Consider the following 18781-nt stretch of genomic DNA (forward strand, 5'->3'; position numbering starts at 1 on the left):
AGCAAAACTCTGCAGGAATCATGCACCTCTGACCTAAAATACCATGTCTATGCTATGGTTAAAGTGCATTTGGTATTTTTTTTAGGGTAAAAATTCCTGTGAAGTACACCTCCACATCAAAACCAATTCTCAAGACTAGAAATCGTATAAACACAACACATATTGCATTAGCAGATTTTGTGGCGTATTTGTACTGTTACCTGATTTGCATAATTTCTTTAGCGGATCTAGTGCTACATCAACACTTGCAAATAAATGAATCTATCTGCAGGTGAAATTCAGTGAATTCTTTCTTAAAACATTCTAAATGGGGCCAAAACTAATTTAAATAAGCCTGAAAGATGAAATTGCAGTTACCCAAAAGCCTCTAATCCTAAAGTAAGCTTGTCGCAATCAAAGGCCCATTAACGCTTAATATCCAGCATGCTAATGCAAACAGCGTCCTCCTGCAAAAGCAATAATCGCTGCTGAAAAGCCCATTCACAAACACACAAACCGAGCTGGGACATCTATAATACCACTATTTAGTGAGGTCTAAACAATTATTGGTGTGTAAACCGAACATAACTGTGGCACAAATATTATTTGCTGTTGAAGCAATTAGACATGTCATTAGGAATGTTCTGTGGCCCTAAAGTTTGTCTCCATCTTCATTTTTTCCTTCCTATATTATACACTATGAATGTTTTTTCTTCTTCTTTATTAAGGAAGACGAGATCTGACTTTTATGTGCGTAAGTCTTTGTGTGGGTGAGAAAGCAAGCCGTTGTTGGGGAACGGACCTCCCTCTAGAAGATCAAAGCCTGTTCAGAGTCGGTAGGAGGAAACGTCCTCTGGTTATGACCTATCAAAGTGATTTCTACTCACGGCTAAGTGCTGTTCAGTTCTCATTTAATGTAGAGAGTAGCCTTAGAAGAAACCTTTCTTTACATTTTTCCCAGTACAAAATTTATCATTTGATCCATCTGCAATAATCATCTATCGCAAATCAACATCTATCTATCTATCTATCTATCTATCTATCTATCTATCTATCTATCTATCTATCTATCTATCTATCTATCTATCTATCTATCTATCTATCTATCTATCTATCTCTCAGAAATAAAGATGCAAATACTGAATAGGCAAATTTGTGCACCTAACTAGTCCATAATGGTAACCTAAAGATACATTAATTAATTTTCCTTCAGTTTACTCCCTGATCCATCAGGGTTGACCACAGCGGAATAAACCGCCAATTCTGGTATGTTTTGCACAGCAAATGCCCTTCCAGCTGCAATTCACCACCATGCTGGGAAACACTCATACACTCTCATACAATTATAACCTATATTGCATGTTTTTGGACTGTTGGGTATACCGAGCACCCAAGGAAAACCCACAGAGAACATACAAAACATCACACAGAAATGGCCTAGCCAGGACTCGAAGTAGCTACCTTGCTGTGGGGGTGACAGTGCTTACCACTGAACCACCATGGCACCCTTAAAGACATTTATTAGCCCCTAAAAAGTACATTATACGCCTTTTCAAAAAATTTAAGAGCTAATGTGCATTGTATGGTAGCATTATGAACCTTTTTAGATACCCCTGCGAATATTCGACTAAGAGATTTGTCAGTCAAATTAGGTTCCTCTCTTCAAATCATTGAATCTTTGATTATTCGGGGTCACCACTGATGCATTTGCGCCCCTATTTCTGAGACTCTGTCTGTCTGTCTACCTTTTTATTAGTCTATCTACAGATCTACCTGTTTCTATTTGTAAAGCAATCAGTCAATTAGTCATCCAGGCAATTTGCTCGTGTCCTGTATAGCTATTTACCAATCTACCATCTATCTACCTGCCTACCTACACATCTGCCTATTTATCTATTTGTTATCAACCAACCAATTAATCATTTAGATTGACTGTCTGTCTGTTAATCAAGCCATCAAGCCACCCACAAAAATAGATTAATTGTAAGACTTTTAAAATTCCTTCATATAGGGCTGCACGATTAAAAGAAAAAGATCACAATCTCGATTAGACCTTACACAAACAAAAGTCAGCTTTTCTGTGATTCAGCCAACTCTTTTTTCAAGGTCAGGAGAGAAGCATCAAGGCGGTCGCACAAGTCTTCATATTGTTTTCAAGAGTTAGATAATGCTTGACTATAATAGCAGTTTTGGCATGCTGTCCCGGGAGAGAGCTCGAAGAGATTACAAATGTTACATTGTTGCTCTTTGCTCTTGTTCGCTTTCACACTGCAAAGTGTGAAACCACAGATAGTCAGGACCTCGTTTTAACATCTCACTTGAAAGACGGCGTCCACTGACAGTGTAGTGTCCCCTTGAATTTACTGGGGCATTAGGACTCACAAAGACCACAGGGAGAGTGCCCCCTGCTGGCCTCACTAACACCACTTCCAACAGCAACCTAGTTTTCCCAAGTGGTCTCCCATCCAGGTACTGACCAGGCTCAGCCCTGCTTAGCTTCAGTGAGTGACCAGTCTTGGGCTGCAGGGTGATATGGCACTAAAGTTGTAAATAATGTTCAGTTTGTTGCACAGAGCACAGTTGTTCTCAGGAGCTGCACGGTAAGTATGATTTGCATGTATGTTTTTTTTTTTTCTCAGAGTGACGGCAGCCATGACATGAGCGCACTCGGCAGTGAAAGTGAAACCGAAAGTGCGAACATCATTTAAATATTCATATCACATTTTAGAGTTACGATTACGACAAGCATTTGATATGTTTTTTTCTTTTATAGCGAACGCAAAATGTTGAAAATAAATGTTTAACAGTGTCAGTAAAGCTACTCTAGCCTATATAATGCTGAATATAATGTAAGAGGAAATCAGATCATGACAAATATCTCATTTTACCAGAGAATAAAATGCTCTAATGATGTTGTCAATGACAAATGACAAGCATATGTCTCAAACATAATAATTTACCTTTAGAATTATGAATAGTTGTATTCTGATGTCGTCGATTTACTCTGCATTAGCAACCAGGACATATTTAAAGTCTGTTCACATCCACCATTCTAAGTCTATACAAAATTTAGCATTTTAACCAACAGTAGATAATAAGCTTAATATTATTGTTGTTTTACCATATGTTCGAGAAATAACAATAATAATAGCCCTCTCAGATTAACCTTTATTTTACTTCTACAAAATCATGAGAAAATCCTGATCCTCGTGATTCTTATTTTAGACAGAATCGTGCAGCCCTGTCAAAAAGGCAATGAAATAGGCAAATTTTTTGATAGGCTATAGACAGACACTTGTGAGTGATGACAGAAACATTCAGATCTCAGCACCTCTTGCACTCGGGGACATCTCTGAGAATTCATTAATAAAGAACACAGCCTCAGATCTCCAAACAGGCGAGAGGGGTCTGGATGCAGACCAAGTGCAGTGCAATCAGAGCTGCATCCAATGCTTTTTAATGCGCTTACTTAACCCTACCCGCCACAGTGACGTCACTCACTCCATTGAGTGCATTGTGTCTGACATTGCATCGCTGAGTGATGCAATCTCAGCTTGCTTCATAAAAAGGCTGCATTCAGATACTATTGAAACAGGCAGCCGTTATCTACATTGTCCAATAATTTGTCTGATTCAACACTTTTGATTTTGAATGACAGTTATCCTTTTTCCTCGTTTTAGTATAGAGTTTGTGTATAATTCATGTGCACTGAACTAAAAGTACTGCTAAAGCATTTATAAAGAGTTATGGTATTCTGGGCACAAGTAATGACAGATCGCCAATTCCTTAAAAATGTGCTAGCCAGCTCAGCCTTTTTATAAGGGGAAAAAAACATTACACGTAGCGGTGCTAAAATCATCTTGTTGACAGTGAGTAAAGAGCAGGAGATGTGAGTGTGGGAGAAAGGATAAGTATGCATGTATATCAAAAAATAAGCTTTAAGTATTTCAAGCCTTTACACATTATGCATGTGGGCGGAGCAGGGGGTGTGGTTTGGTGATGAATAGCGGGGGAGACAAGAACAGTGTGCATGCAAAAAAGGAAGCGAGTTACAAAGGCCAAGGTTTATTCACTCTGTATTGGAGCTAGAAATTGATTTTGTGAGGTGTTCTGCAGGAGTTCACAATGCCAGACAATCCATGTTTATCTTGTGTTCCAGCAAAAATGTTCAATGATCTAGGTGGAAGCCCAGACAGAGACAAAATATCTTACATTTACAGCAAGAAACTGTACTATAATCATGCAAATGATATAGTCGATAAACACCCTATACCCCCCGTCACTGTTTACCTACAAGATTACTAACGTCGTCACCCTGCCTTCAAAAACCAACCTAAATGGCTGACGCTTCCATTGGGCTTGAAAAGTTAGGAAATTGGCAAGTTCTGCAGCAGGTAGCATCGACAGATAATCAATACAGTTCGGCAACGCTTGACGTCACCCATTTAAAGTGAATGAGAAGCGTTGACGCTGACAACCTGTGTGAATGGGGGGTTACGATATCATTAACGTCAATTACCACCCCCTACCCCCTCTTCATTTCTGACATTGCCACTCACCCTCACTCTTCACTTATGCTTGACAAAGGGTGTGTCTGAATTTGAGGCTGATACATACAATCATCATAGCAGTTTCACCCAATAAAATTGGCTACTGTCTGAGCTGGGGTATTTGCATAAAGCGATCTGATCGGCTGACGCTTTAGTTGCCACTTGAAAAGTTGAGAAATTCCCAAATTCTGCAGCAAATAGCCCAGACAGATCCACAATTCAGTTGAGCAACCCTTAACATCAGCCATTCAAAGTGAATAAGAAGCGGTGAGGCTGAGGGGTATTATGAGATCATTAACAACAACAGGGGCGGACTGGCCATCTGGCAATTGTGACAAATGCCAGAAGGGCCGGACCATTTGTTAAATGTGGGCCAGCGTGCTATTTTAAATTATTATTGTTTTTTTATATGTATTGTTTTTACATGCAGGCAGCTTTTATCACTTGCAAGATGTGAATAGTATGATGATGCTGATGATGATGACAATGATGATAATAGTAATAATAATAATAAATGTTAAGCATTGGCCCAATCGGCAATGGCTGGCTGGTTTTGAAAGGGGCCGACCCAATCAGAGGTTACGCGGACGTAATCAAAATCTGACTTTTTTGTCAATGTCAAACAAACAGTAAGTGCAAGACAAGCTAATTGTCAGAGATGGACCGTAAAAAAGAAAGGCGGTGCTGGAAAGCTCAGAGAAAGCAAAAACTTGCTCTAAAATCATGCGCTGCCAAATGTATAAAATTAACTGAAATAGTCTTGAAAGGGGGCAGCGCAGTGGGTAGCTCTGTCGCCTCACAGCAAGAAGGTTGATGGTTCGAGCCTTGGCTCGGTCAGTTGGTGTTTCTGTGTGGAGTTTGCACGTTTGCGTGGGTTTCCTCCTGATTTCCCTAACAAGTCCAAACACGTGCTATAGGTGAATTGGGTATCCGCTGCATAAAACATATGCTGGATGAGTTGGTGGTTCATTCCGCTGTGGCGATCCCAGATTAATAAAGGAACTAAGCCGAAAAGAAAATGAATGAATTAAATGATTGAATATATAAATTTGTTATAAATGGGTTGTTTTTGTTCCACTCACATACATTAAATGTTTAAATATCTATTATGTATGGTACTGCTTATATTATTTCACCATTTGTACACCAATATAAGTCGTGAATGTGCGTGTCCGTGGATGGGGCTGTGTTGGTGTGGTAATGTGGGCTAGTGTGGCTACAGTGCCAGGGCTGATTTTTAGTCCTAGTCCGCCCCTGAACGACAACCACCACCCCCACCCCTGTCTTTATTTCGCACATCGCCACATGCCCCCTGATCTTCATTTACGCCTGTACGCCTACCAATAATTGTGACAAATTGATGCATACTCGCTACAGATTATTAAAAGAAAGTGTCACAGATAGGCTGTGATTATGTAGGCAAGCTAGTAAGCATACATTAATTCACACAAACAATTTCCACTATACATACAGTTTAGGTGCCGGCTGAAAAACATCAAATGTACTGTTTGTGTGGATACTTGACTGTTTTGTGTGATTAGAAATGCTCCATTTGTTTCTGCAAAATCGTTTTTGCTGTTTGTTTATTTATTTTATTTAGCTTAACATTTCATTATTTACATTATTACAACAGACTTTTTTGCAAACATAGTTTATTTTTTCATGATTAAAACTAATACTCAAATAATACTTTCCTATTTACATTCTGGGTCACCTCCAAACAGCCAAACCTGTATGCAGGAAAGGCAGCCATTTTAAGGTTTCCATTTCCCCAGTGATCAGGGTTCTACCATTTTTCATGAGACCATAGGAGAATATATCAAAGAAACCATTGATTTTGATGAAAACATATTAACCAGACACTTTTTTAGATATTTCTGAGATGTATATGTTGCATGTTACTACCACATGTGTTGTCTCTTAAAATATTTTTGACTTGATTTAGAAGTTGTATGATTTTTCATATGGTATGTACAAAAACTGGGTGGAGCCAAACTATATAAAATGGCTCCTGCATGTCGGCCATTTTAGGAAGTTTTTCCTTGTGTGGATAGTTGTTGTGTTAAGGTCTAACTGTTGGCATAGCCAGAACACACATTGATTCTGTAAATTTTGTACATAATTTTGTAAAAAAAAAAAAATAAATAAATAAAGTTTTATTTTTGCTGGGAATCCACAATTTTTTTTGCACTTAAATATACACCTCGGACAGATTGTATTCCTCGTCATCTGCACCATGGTACATCCTAACAGAAAGCATAAATAAATAAATAGCATAAATAAATCCCAGCTGGCAAATTTTAGCAAATGTTTTCGAATTAGATTTTTCACAGTATTTCCTTATAAAAGCAGTTTTTTATTTTTTATTACCATTTTAAGGTCAATATTATTTGCCCTCTCGTAAATTGAAAACCTCATGTTTTAATGCAGCACATTTCATTACAGCACTGATTTCTAAGACCTATCAAAGTAAAATTTGAATTTAAATATTCAATTTAAACTCGTCTCTACAGAACGATATCTTTGATCTTGGTCACCTATTGAGGTGTCTGACTGCTATGATAGACCATGAGTGATAAAAATAGATAATAAGTAGACAGATGAACTCAAGGCTGCATTTAACCATTTCAAATTGGCCATGAAGTCTGTTAATGGAGTGAAATCTCGCAGCTTCATGCCGTGGTGGATTTTATTACGGTAATATTAACATCAAAAGCCAACATACATTCGCAGAAAGATAAGAAGATAGCCAAACCAGCCGCATATCTTGCAGCCTGTAAAGAAAATCTTCACTAGGAATGGAAAGATATTTCCAGTTAGCCTGGATTGCATGGATATAATGCATGTCCAAGTGGAAGATCTGATAGATTTTTTTGAAACATGGCTGTTTTAAAACCCACAATGCTGATCATTTGATTGGTAATGACATAGAGCTGTCATAACAACACCATCAGTCTGTATTTCTCCCTCTGCCTGATGGAAATTCCTGGGAATGGCCTAAAGCTCTTTACTGGCCAGCAGCAAATTGACTGGGGTATTTATTACTCCGGCGATAACATTTGTTTTCTCTGACATCTGGGTCATTACAAGAAGCGGAGGCTTGGACTCGGCCGGCCCATTATGACCCTGATGTGTTTTGCAATGTCATTATGGGCAGATTAATGCCAACCATCAGAGCGGCTATCACACTTTAATCTGAGAAGGAAACCAGAATGATGAAGCCTACTTAGAACCCAAATTCAATCATTCTCCATTCTCTCATGTTCAGGATAATGATCATAACACTTTAGTTTAGAATTTTTTTTTTTTTTAGAAATATCTAAACTAATTACGATTATGGAGAGTCGTTTATCTCCAGCTGCACTCTCAGAGTTCCTGCCTTTGCTTTCTGGAAGAAGATGATCTGTGTTTACACCAGAATATGTCTCGAGTTTGAGCTCTGGAATTGTAATTACCCCAATCACAGTGTTATATCGTTCTTCAATTCTTTTTTTGTGCTTGTTATTTACTGCATACAATAAATATAATCAGAAAATGTCTTAATGTGCTGTAATCCAACACCCATTTCTCTAAGACCTAAAATAAAAACCCACCTCAGTTCTAGATGAAGGACAAAGTGATTATGAATGCTCCATTAAGAGGTGTCACTGCTAGTCCCCGCTGAATAGACAGAGTAATTATGAACAGAATTAGGATTCTGGACTATGAATTATAAGAGCCAAGTTAAAATTAATTAATACAGGGAGCGTCACTTTAATAGGTTTAGGTTAAGAGGAAGTTTCAGTCTGATCTCTCACAGAATTTAACTATTGTACATGTTGTCAGAAAAAATGCACTGATTTGTACAAATTCATATAACTTTTTAAGTGACTTGGGTCATTTACCTTAATCCAACCTACCCATACCCCCAGACCTGTCTTAATCCTTATCCAATATACTATATGAACACTATAAGCAAGTACACAGTAATTTAGTCTACTTGATATGAGGACTAAACAATGAAATTGGATTGAACATAAAACAATAAACCCCCACCCCCTCTCAGCCCCCACCCCAAAAAAAACTCACAAGTTGTTTGAAGAAACAGCAAACAACATGTATTTGAGTAATTGAAGGCAACATTTTCTCTTTAATTAAATGCGCTTGATGCCTCAAAACTTCCCATAATTCATAATCTGCAGTCAGCTATTTGTTAACAGTGAAACAGCTCAATCACAGCTTTTTGTGCTAGTCATACTGTTTTTTTTTCATCCTCTGTGTGTTTTCTTTGGAAGCTCAGCTCAACTGCAGTCAGTGAACAGGAGGCGGTGATGGCGGTGGAGGGTCTGAGAAGGCGGCAGCAGCTGACACAGATGCTTATTTCATGCTCTGAAGCCTGTGCCGCCTTCTATTAAATGATTGGTCAATTAACGTGGGATGAAAGATTTGTTAAGCTGCTTTGATCCCGGTGAGAACATGCACATTCATTTACATTCCAGGGGCACTGTACCATTAGACAGAAGTACAAAACTAAAATATAAACTGTAAAAAAGTGATTTGTTAAAATGTGGGGCCTCATTTACTGTATAAAATGTCGCAGAGAAACTCTTTAATTTTCCTTCAGCTCAGTCCCTTTATTAATCCGGGGTCGCCACAGCGGAATGCACCGCCTTCTTATCCAGCACATGTTTTACACAGCGGATGCCCTTCCAGCTGCATCTTCCCTCATTCACTTGATGGCGGCACGATGGCTCAGTGTTTAGCACTATCTCCTCACAGCATGAAGGTCGCTGGGTCAGTTGGCATTGCTGTGTGGAGTATGCATGTTCTCCCTGTGTTCGTGTGGGTTTCCTCCGGGTGCTCCATTTTCACCCACGAGTCCAAATATTTGCGGTATAGGTTAATTGGGTAAACAAAATTGTTCATAGTGTATTATTGTGTTGCAGCTGGAAGGGCATTCAATGCTCAAAACACATGCTGGAATAGTTGGCGGTTCATTCTACTGTGGCGACCCCTGATAAATACAAAATAAACTAAGCCGATACTGTTGGTTGGTTTCTGTTGGTTGTGCACCTTTTTTACCAACCAAGTTTGTTGAGGCCATTCTCACGGAAAAAGTGATTGACAGGTGGTAATTTGTGTGTAACTTATCTTTATTTATTTATGATTTGGTTATGGGTAAAACAAAAACCATGCAGGCCAGGTAGTTGAAACATTCATTCATTTTCTTGTCAGCTTAGTCCCTTTATCAATCCGGGGTCGCCACAGCGGAATGAACCGCCAACTTATCCAGCAAGTTTTTACGCAGCAGATGCCCTTCCAGCTGCAACCCATCTCTGGGAAACATTCACACACACACACACACACACACACACTCATACACTACGAACAATTTAGCCTACATAAAATTCACCTGTACCGCATGTCTTTGGACTGTGGGGGAAACCGGAGCACCCAGAGGAAACCCACGCGAAGGCAGGGAGAACATGCAAACTCCACACAGAAACGCCAACTGAGCCGTGGTTCAAACCAGCGACCCAGCGACCTGCTTGCTGTGAGGCGACAGCACTACCTACTGCGCCAATGCCTCACCAGGTAGTTGAAACAGTTGGCAACAAATAGTTCATTTGTTGTGAATTAATTAATTATTCATAAATAATTATTTCACCGCCGCCTACGACAATGATGCCAGCGTCCATCACAATGTTTCACATTAAAGATCTGGGCGGGACTAAATTTTGGAGCCCGCTTCCGCCAGGCTTCAGTCCGAACCCGACCACTCCCGCTTACGTTTAGCATTCGTTGTCCCGCTGCCCGACCCGCCGCGTTGTCTACCTGCTGCGCCCGTTCCCGCTAAACAGTAAGACAAAACCGAAAACCACCAAGCTATACAGAGTCCTCCTGACAGCCTATTACAAGCTGACTGTATAAACACACACACACACAGCACCAAGCAAGTGACACAGACACCATCACGCTCTCTCTCATTCACACATATACACACAGACACAGCACCAAGCTCTCTCTCATTCACACACATAGACAGCAACAAACCAGCTAAACGCAGTATCCCGCTCTCTCATTCACACACATACTGTACATACGCGTGCTCACTTAGTCGGGAGCGATATTGTTAGACCGCTGCTCCCGTTCAAAATACACCAGTTATCATCTGCTCCTGCGCTTTATTCGGAAATTTGAGACCTCATACGATGCCAAATTAGTCGACATCGCCCAACCCTACCACACAAGCTCAATCATGAGTCAATATAAGACTGGCTTACACTTGAGTCTACTTCCTATCTGAATGGTTATTCAAATAAAGAGGTACTGTTACTTTAAGCCTTATAAACTTTGGCAATACATATTATATATAGGCTTTGTTTTGTTTTTCCATTTTAGCTTTACAATGTTGACACCCAGCATTTTTTACAGTGTAAGCCTATGCAGAAAGCTTAAGTTTGGCTAATGATTAAAACCATAAAATGTCTTTGAAATAACACTAGGCAAGATCATTTTAGTGCAGCCATATACTATAGTTCCTCAGCTGAAGCTTAAACTTCATAAAGTATAACTGAAAGTGTTATTTAAAAGGCTATACATTTGTTTCTGTGCATTGTAGGGTGCGTGTTCAAACAATAAAAATTCTTCTTTTAACTTTGCCTCATTTTTTTTTCCTCCTGGCATCTGAGCTGACCACTCATGCAGCAGTTGGGGTGTATCAGCAATTATGGATTATACCATTAAAGAAAGTCTCTTTAAAGCATCCCAGAAGGGAATGCAGTTTAGTGTGCAGGGCTCATCAAGGCCTTTCGCTGATGGCTCTTTCTCTCTCCTTGATGTCCACTTTCAGCCCGGATCATTTATAAACAAAATGGAGCCTGCCAGATGCAGAAAGCTTCAAAATGGCTGTCCCTCCGCCTGATTGAGATTAATGCTCCCACCCCGGCACAGATTAGAGGAGTGAAGTAACCGTGTCTGATTTCAGCTCAAACTGGGATTTATGATCGAAAAACACGGAGATGGGGTTACGCTTGTCATTGATCCGGCCCTGGCACGGCTAGGCTAGCGAGTCTTCCAGATGACCTGCTGCTGCTATTGATAGCTGATGGATAATATCTGTCAGAGTCGCTAGACTGACAACCAGTGATTTAGTTGTGCAGTCTGAATGCTGTTGTTTTTGGATAGGCTAAACGGTTAGTTCACCCCAAAGTAAATATTTTGACACCTTTTATTTCTCCTCAGGTCATTTCCATCATCTTTGGAATAAACTGAAAGAAATATCAGTTATTTCTGTCGCTCCATTGAAAGTCTGTTCACCCAAAACTTTGATGAGTCAAAGTTTGAAAGTATAAGTGTACATTGAGATGAACAGATATCTTATGGGTTTGGAAAAAGATAATAGGATAAGAATATACATTTTCTTGGATTATATATATGCTGTTATTTAATCATTTGCAATCAATTAATGACAAATATTTAATATTAATAATAATTAATGAATGTAAAAAACTCAAATGAGTGACATTCTTACTTTAGTTGATGCTATATTACCATTATTGTAGCATTGATATATTATTAAACATTTATTTTTGTTGAACTATATACATTGTTACATCCATAATGGATGTTATAGGCACTATTATCTAGTCTAAGACAAACCTAGCATGACAATTAGTGTGGCTTTAACATTTCTAATCACAAACATAGTATGATGCCCACTCTTTCCATGTTTTAAGCTTTGCTCCTTTCAAAAAAGAAAAACCTACACTGTTAACAATTTCTTGTAGAGTCCACAGTAACTTACTGGCAGCAGTTCGCCAGTAACTTACTGTAAATCAATTACAGCAAAAAATACTGTATTTACATTTACAGCACCATTCTTTTAGCTGTATATGAATTTACAGTTACTGGGCAATGCAGTGGCGCAGTAGGTAGTGCTGTCGCATCACAGCAAGAAGGTCGCTGGGTAGCTGGTTCGGCTCAGTTGGCGTTTTTGTGTGAAGTTTGCTTGTTCTCCCTGCGTATGTGTGGGTTTCCACTTTGTCAATCACAAATTGTCCAAATTATCCGTAGTGTATGAGTGTGTGTGTGTGTGTGTGTGTGTGTGTGTGTGTGTGTGTGTGTGTGTGTGTGTGTGTGTGTGTGTGTGTGTGAATGAGTGTGTGTGGATGTTTTCCAGAGATGGGTTGTGGCTGGAAGGGCATCCGCTGCGTTAAAACATGCTGGATAAGTTGGCAATTCATTCCGCTTTGGCGACCCCAGATTAATTAAGGGAATAGCCGACAAGAAAATTAACGAATAAATATATTTACAGTTATATATCTTTACTGTAAAACATGCTGCATAACTGGCCTGCAGTAAAATAAACAATACAATTTAGTTTATCAGTAACTTACTGTAAATCAATTACAGCATAAAATACTGTATTTACATTTACAACACCACTCATTTTGCTGTATTTGGATTTACAGTATTATGTATATTTACTGTAAAATATACAGAAATTTTCACAATGCAACAGTTAAATACAGTAACATACTGCATAGCTGATCTGCAGTAAAATGTAGCACATAATACAGTTCAGGTCACAAGTAACTTACTGTAAATCAATTACAGCAAAAAATTCTGTATTTACATTTACATCACCATTTACCTTGTCATGTATGTATTAACAGCATTCTATACCTTTACCGTAAATTATGCAGTAATTTTCAGAATGCAAGTTTAACATACCTACAGTAACATATAGAATAACTGGCCTGCAGCAAAATATAGCACATAATATGGTTTAGTTCACCAGTAACTTACTGTAAATCAATTACAGCACAGCATACTGTATTTACATTTACATCACCATTGATTTTGCTGTATATGTATTTACAGTATTAAAATATAGCACATAATACAGTTCAGTTTGCCAGTAACTTACAGTAAATTAATTGCAGCTAAACAATATTGTATGTACATTTACAGCATCATTGATTTTGCTGTATATGTATATACAGTATTATGTCTTTACTGTAAAAATACAGTAATTTTCACAATGCAACTTTAAAATACAGTAACATACTGCATAGCTGGCCTGCAATAAAATACAGTTCATATTACAGTTCAGTTTGCCAGTAACTTAATGTAAATCAGTTAAAGCAAAAAATACTGTATTTACATTTACAGCACCATTTACCTTACCGTGTATGTATTAACAGTATTCTATATCTTTACTGTAAAACACAGTAGTTTTTAGAATGCAAATTTACCATAACACACTGCAAAATTGTCCTACAAAAAATTCATTACATATTACAGTTAAATACTGTGTAATTTGCAAAAATTGTCAAGTGTATGAAACTAAAAAATGCAACAATTTAAACCTAAAGCCTAAATTGTTCTATAATAAATCTAAAACAAAGCTGATCATATAGAAATGCTGTTAGATTTACAGTACTTACAGTAGTTCATGATCAATATTTCCTGAAGAGTAAACACCATCTTTTATGGCTCATCTTTTGTCAAAAAGCAACAAAAATGAGTCGGTTCAGCCTTTTTTTTTTTTTTAACCTCATTCACGAACAGTGCCAAATCTCATTTAAGAATACTTAATGGTTGTTTTATGAGGTATAAATGCTATAGGCGAAGACATGCTGACATATAATCATATTTATGAGTACATATGCTTAATAAATATTTATGCTACCCTGCATTGCTCAGCAGGCAGCTCAGGGAAGATGTCTGATCACACTCTTCCCGTCTCCTCAATGAAGACCTCTGATGCATAAACATTATCTGATACATTTTATATAGTAATATTATAGTTACATGCTGCTCCTTGCCCTACATTTAAAATAATCATTCTGAAAAGAGGAAGAGAGGTTTGGGTAACAAGAATATTAAAATGTACGTCTGGGGGTTGAGATTCTTAGTATTTAATTTGGCCTCTTATAGCCCTGATGAAATGTTAATCCAGCATTCCATCAGACACAGGATGTCAGGTTGATGTTGTATCACAACATCGTGGGGACGTTGCATTTCGGTGGAAATGAAAATTGGGTTGATGTCAGAACCCTAACCCAACGTCAGACTGGGTCTTGCTTGCATTCGATTTTGGTCCCTTTCCAACGCAATCTAAAAACAACCAAATATCAATGCCTTATGATGTTATAGCTTGGTGTTGTGTGAACATTACCACTGACATCTATCAGATGTTGGATTTTGGTTGCCAGACCTGTCGAACAAATGTCAGTATTTGACATCAATATAATGTTGGTTTAAGATGTTAGCGCAATGTTGGATTTTGGTCACTTTCCTACACAACCTAAGATCAACCAAATAACAACATTTGATGTCATTATTGGACACCACAATAACGTTGTCCTTGGACGCTGGCTGTTGAATTTTTGTCACCCAACATCACAACATAAATCTAACCTAATATTAACGTCCAAGGCTCATTCTGAAAATGTCCCTCTATATACATTTCTAGAGAGCACCAAATACGTCCCAGGAGCTACATTTGTTTGCAGCTTTTGTTTTTGCAGATCCACCAGAGTCTGCTGTGTATGCTTTTTCAGATCTCGAATTTCTCCCGAGAATGCCATTTGCGCCTGCTGTTCTCACTTAAATCCACCAGAGGCCGCTGTCAACTGGCTGACTGACTGACCGATCAACTTCCCACCCTCCTCCTTCCCTAAACCCAACCAATAGTGTTTTTTAAAGCACAGATTAACCTGCCCACCAACCCACTTCACTAAACCCAAGCCCTCGCCTGATTTTTACCACGTTTTAGATTTTACCACATTCCCACGCTCACACTGTTATTTACTTGCTTATTTTGTCTTCTGTTTTTGTCTTACCTGCTTTCTGGAACTGTTCTTTGCTGGGCTTGAACCCTGTCGTCATGGTCAACTCTTCTCTGCATCTCAAGCCCACCGACATACATGGTGAACTAACTGGACAAACTGCGGGAAAGCCGTCCATACGAAGATAAGCGGTCAGGTGGTAAGTGAGAAAAGGAACAGTGTCATACCACCCTGTAGCGTTTATTTTAAGGATCAAATGCAGCCATACTTACTTCTGGCTACGTAATTCACGATCGTCAGAAATGTACAGTATATAGGGCTACATTTTCAGAACGTCTTATGATATTGTGTCAATGCTGGGATGATTTATAGATTTTAAAGGACTGTTCAGTCACAGATCTGTCATTATTTACTCTGCCTCATAGTTCCAAACCTTTTTGTTAAACACAAAAGACTATAATTGTAAGAAAAAAAAAGATGTTTTGAAAAAAAATTCACATTGACATCAGTTGGTTAAAAGCAAATGCAAAGAAAAAAACCTTCAGAAAGTTAGAAGATAATTCAGGTAAAAGCTATCGGTTTATAGATCTTTGTAGTTTGAGTCTGCAGTCTAAGTTTGTCATTAGTGTACACATATTTCCAGTCCACCGTGTACATCAATTAAGCTGTAAATCCACCAAAGACTTCTCCAACTTAACTATCCATTGACTTTTTATTCTCTTTTACTCATTTAAAACAACTTTAAATCTATCACTGAGCTTTCAACTCAGAGTTACTGTGGTCTGTGTTTATAGCCTTTGTTGTTTAATACGCCGTAATTATTGCTCATGTTTTTTTTTTATGGATGGTGCGAAAACGTGTTGTGAAATTGGCAGTAAAATTAACAGGCTGTTAGATGATCGTGTAGAACAATTATCTGCTTTGTGTAGGGAGGCGTAAAGCACAGATATCACTACAACAACACGGGGGAAAAAAGTATTTTACTGGATTTCACAGGCTTTCTCCATTTGGTTTTTTCACACTGCATTGAACACCAAATGTTAAAAGCATTTTTTTCTCTTCCTTCTTTCTTATTTCTTCTCTTGAAACGACAGCCGAAAGCTCTCTGCGTTTGTTCTATTGTGCTTCAGAGCAGTTTAGAGCGTCACTGCATGCAGCGGCATTCAGTTAAAGAAGTATCTGCCGGAGCTTGGCTCGTTTCTCGGAGCACTTAAACGTGCTCATTCTTATTTCTGAGAACCTCTTCGTTTTTGGATAAACAGACGGCATAAAGCAGCTTTTACTGGCCCGCCACCTGTTTTAAAGAACAGGAAAAAGTGAAGCCTATGTGTGTGTGGTTGAAAGAGATAGAGATGGAGGTCAGGAGAAAGAATAAGCGAGCTGAAGGGAGGATAGTGTGATTGAAGCATCTGTTTTGCTGTTGCCTTTGGGGAGACAGGGCCACAACATTTTGAATCACACACACAGAAATGCTATGTTATATCACTAGCTGCACCATTTCCTACCTTTCAGAGCTCACACACACACAAACACACACACACACACCACCAGGGTTTATAGGATTTCAGCCGTAGCAAAGAGCCGCTTACCTGAACATGATTTGAGGCTCAGAGGAAAGCCATGTTCACACAGAAGGCGATTTCATAGTAAGAGGTTACCACATTTGCCCTACTCTTAATCACTAGTAGATTGGATTAATGTTAAAGGTGCAGGTTGCCAGATTGACGACATCATAAGAAGCGAGCCAAAAGTGAAATTAAGTATTAACATGAAAAGATTACATACTGTATATGGAGTTAATGCAATTGCTTGCTTCTGTCAGGTGGCGTAATTGAAGCAGAATTCAAGTTTATTTGTATAGCGCTTCATTTATTTATTCAATCATTCATATTACTCAGTCACTATTTCAGAGGTTGCCACAGTGGAATTAACCGCCAACTAATCCAGCATATGTTTTACACCGCAGATGCCATTCCAGCTGCAACCCATTATTGGGAAAACACCCATACACACTTATTCACACAACCTCATACACTACGGCCAATTCAATTCACCTATAGCTGTCCTGCTGGTAGACAAGGATGGTTATCAGTTTATCAGTTTTATTCAAATCAAAGTCACTTAATCGAAGTGAGGAAGTGAAGGAGTGGTGTTAATGCTGTTAGCGATCTTCTTTCACTGCATGGTAATGTAAACATCTGATGTTAGCGATCTCACATATAGTTCGTGGGAACATCAGCAGGTGAGTATACAGACACACAGTTCATCAAGTCAATGGCAGATCTTCTAGTAACACTATATAAGTGTAAGCACTTCCCTTGATCAGTGTGAAGAATCCGAAGGCACATAAGGAACATCCGTGGGTGAGTATACAGACACACAGTTCATCAGATAGATGGCAGATCTTCTTGTAAATACTAGATAAGTATATTCACTTCCCTTGAGCAGTGTGAAGGACTCGAAGACTCATAAGGAACATCCATGGAAGAAGAGGAGAAGACAAAGGAGTGAGGATGAGGACAACCATCCGACTTCAATACCTCGAAGACATGCACTATTTTCACATCCCTGGCTCGAAGGACTCGAAGACTCATAAGGAACATCCACAGAAGAAGAGGAGAGAACAAAGGAGTGAAGATGAGGACAACCATCCGACTTCAATACCTGCCGAAGACTGAGAGGAGAAGGTGAGCTTATATAGTGTCCTTTGGTAATAGGTAAGCCCACACGGAATCTGTGCTCGCAGAATTCCGCAGATTTTCCACAGAATTCCGCAGATTTCTGCAGTTTTTTAGCCCATTATAAATTCTGTTTATTTACTTGAGTAAATGTGTAAATCGGAATTTATTCAGTTTTTATTCAGTAATTTATTACTTTTTATTTAATATATTAAAGTGTAAGTTATGATACTCCGCTGGATACTCCCAAAATAATTCCGCAGAAATCCGCAGATTTTTCCCAAAATTCTCTACAGAAATAGCAAAAAACGTCCGCAGATTCCATCTGGCCCTAGTGATAGGGAACAGGTGCAAGTGCTTAGAAGGCCAATAAGGATTCACGGGATTGGATAGAGGATAGTGTGGGAGAGCAGTGATTGGGTAAGCAGGAACGAGCCAGGGATGTGACAATAGCGCATGTCTTTGGACTTTAGGGGAAACTGGAGTTCCCGGAGAAAATCCACATGAACACTGGGAGAACATGTAAACTCCACAAAGAAATACCAACTGGCTCAGTCGGGACTTAAACCAGTGACCTTCTTGCTATGAGACAACAATGCTAACCACTGAGCCACCGTATATAGCGATTTTCACAATAATTATTGTTTCAAAGCAGCTTTACAAAATGTGTACATTATTGGATTACAAACAAATTCGGAAAAGTTAAGGTTACTAGTTACCATAACTTTATTAGTTTCTAACAACTTGATCTAATTAACTAGCAACTGGTAGCTTTTAACAGTTGAGTAAATGCAGG

At 38.7% G+C, this 18781-nt stretch overlaps 1 protein-coding gene across 3 annotated transcripts in view; it reads left to right on the plus strand.

The window, feature by feature from the left end:
- Positions 1–18781, plus strand: part of LOC147843368 (uncharacterized) — a 413390-nt gene that overhangs the window by 382603 nt on the left and 12006 nt on the right. For 2 of the 3 annotated variants that reach the window (XR_015493298.1, XR_015493300.1), the window contains exon 7: positions 15433–15506. The exons of the other annotated variant lie outside the window; for it this stretch is intronic. The gene's annotated coding sequence lies outside the window, so the exon portion shown is untranslated. Of the gene's footprint in view, positions 1–15432; positions 15507–18781 lie in introns of those variants that run through there. 3 annotated transcript variants of the gene reach the window in all.

Source organism: Danio rerio, chromosome 6 (genome assembly GCF_052040795.2).
Source record: "Danio rerio strain M-AB ecotype USA chromosome 6, GRCz13ab, whole genome shotgun sequence".
Lineage (NCBI taxonomy): Eukaryota > Metazoa > Chordata > Actinopteri > Cypriniformes > Danionidae > Danio > Danio rerio.